This window comes from Trachinotus anak, unplaced genomic scaffold, assembly GCF_046630095.1.
Source record: "Trachinotus anak isolate AG129_WGS33_773 ecotype Australia unplaced genomic scaffold, CSIRO_AGI_Tana_v1 ptg000061l, whole genome shotgun sequence".
Lineage (NCBI taxonomy): Eukaryota > Metazoa > Chordata > Actinopteri > Carangiformes > Carangidae > Trachinotus > Trachinotus anak.
In genome coordinates, this window is record NW_027273912.1 from 182,501 (window position 1) to 185,000 (window position 2,500).

Here is a 2,500-nt window from a genome sequence, read left to right on the forward strand (position 1 = left end):
CACCGAGGAAGGTAAGAGAGGGGAAACTTCTAGTTTCGCCGACCGGTCCCCCTCTTTACCTTCCTCGGTGTAACACTTTGAAAAATTTGCGGTCAAAGTTTTACACCGAGGAAGGTAAGAGAGGGGAAACTTCTAGTTTCGCCGACCGGTCCCCCTCTTTACCTTCCTCGGTGTAACACTTTGAAAAATTTGCGGTCAAAGTTTTACACCGAGGAAGGTAAGAGAGGGGAAACTTCTAGTTTCGCCGACCGGTCCCCCTCTTTACCTTCCTCGGTGTAACACTTTGAAAAATTTGCGGTCAAAGTTTTACACCGAGGAAGGTAAGAGAGGGGAAACTTCTAGTTTCGCCGACCGGTCCCCCTCTTTACCTTCCTCGGTGTAAGACTTTGAAAAACTGGCGGTCAAAGTTTTACACCGAGGAAGGTAAAGAGGGGAGTGGAGCGGAGACTCTAGATATTTGCCTTCTCCAAAGCCACATCCATGCTCCCCCTGTATCAGAGCTCCAGGGGCCAGGCTCATGGCCCAGCTTCTCCCCCTGTGATATTAAAGGCCCACACAGCACCTCCACAGGACCTCCACAGCCACACACACACACACACACATGCCTCTCTGCCCCTGTGTCAGAGCTCCAGCACCCAGGCAGATCACCCAGCCACTGGGCCTGTGACATTAAAGGGCCACACAGCACCTCCACAGCCACACACACATGCTTCTCTCCCCTGTATCAGAGCTCCAGGGGCCAGGCTCATGGCCCAGCTTCTCCCCCTGTGATATTAAAGGCCCACACAGCACCTCCACAGGACCTCCACAGCCACACACACACATGCCTCTCTCCCCTGTGTCAGAGCTCCAGGAGCCAGGCATATCACCCAGCCACTGGCCCTGTGACATTAAAGGGCCACACAGCACCTCCACAGGACCTCCACAGCCACACACACATGCCTCTCTCCCCTGTATCAGAGCTCCAGGGGCCAGGCTCATGGCCCAGCTTCTCCCCCTGTGATATTAAAGGCCCACACAGCACCTCCACAGGACCTCCACAGCCACACACACACATGCCTCTCTCCCCTGTGTCAGAGCTCCAGGAGCCAGGCATATCACCCAGCCACTGGCCCTGTGACATTAAAGGGCCACACAGCACCTCCACAGGACCTCCACAGCCACACACACATGCCTCTCTCCCCTGTATCAGAGCTCCAGGGGCCAGGCTCATGGCCCAGCTTCTCCCCCTGTGATATTAAAGGGCCACACAGCACCTCCACAGGACCTCCACAGCCACACACACATGCCTCTCTGGCCCTGTGTCAGAGCTCCAGCACCCAGGCATATCACCCAGCCACTGGCCCTGTGATATTAAAGGCCCACACAGCACCTCCACAGCCACACATCCATGCCTCTCTCCCCTGTATCAGAGCTCCAGGAGCCAGGCTAATGGCCCAGCTTCTCCCCCTGTGATATTAAAGGCCCACACAGCACCTCCACAGCCACACATCCATGCCTCTCTCCCCTGTATCAGAGCTCCAGGAGCCAGGCTAATGGCCCAGCTTCTCCCCCTGTGATATTAAAGGCCCACACAGCACCTCCACAGGACCTCCACAGCCACACATCCATGCCTCTCTCCCCTGTATCAGAGCTCCAGGAGCCAGGCTAATGGCCCAGCTTCTCCCCCTGTGATATTAAAGGCCCACACAGCACCTCCACAGCCACACATCCATGCCTCTCTCCCCTGTATCAGAGCTCCAGGAGCCAGGCTAATGGCCCAGCTTCTCCCCCTGTGATATTAAAGGCCCACACAGCACCTCCACAGGACCTCCACAGCCACACACACATGCTTCTCTCCCCTGTATCAGAGCTCCAGGGGCCAGGCTCATGGCCCAGCTTCTCCCCCTGTGATATTAAAGGCACACACAGCACCTCCACAGGACCTCCACAGCCACACACACATGCCTCTCTCCCCTGTATCAGAGCTCCAGGGGCCAGGCTCATGGCCCAGCTTCTCCCCCTGTGATATTAAAGGCCCACACAGCACCTCCACAGGACCTCCACAGCCACACATCCATGCCTCTATCCCCCTGTGTCAGAGCTCCAGCACCCAGGCATATCACCCAGCCACTGGCCCTGTGACATTAAAGGGCCACACATCACCCCCATAGGACCTCCACAGCCACACACACATGCCTCTCTCCCCTGTATCAGAGCTCCAGCACCCAGGCTCATGGCCCAGCTTCTCCCCCTGTGATATTAAAGGGCCACACATCACCCCCATAGGACCTCCACAGCCACACACACATGCCTCTCTCCCCTGTATCAGAGCTCCAGCACCCAGGCATATCACCCAGCCACTGGCCCTGTGACATTAAAGGGCCACACATCACCCCCATAGGACCTCCACAGCCACACACACATGCCTCTCTCCCCTGTATCAGAGCTCCAGCACCCAGGCTCATGGCCCAGCTTCTCCCCCTGTGATATTAAAGGCCCACACAGCACCTCCACAGGA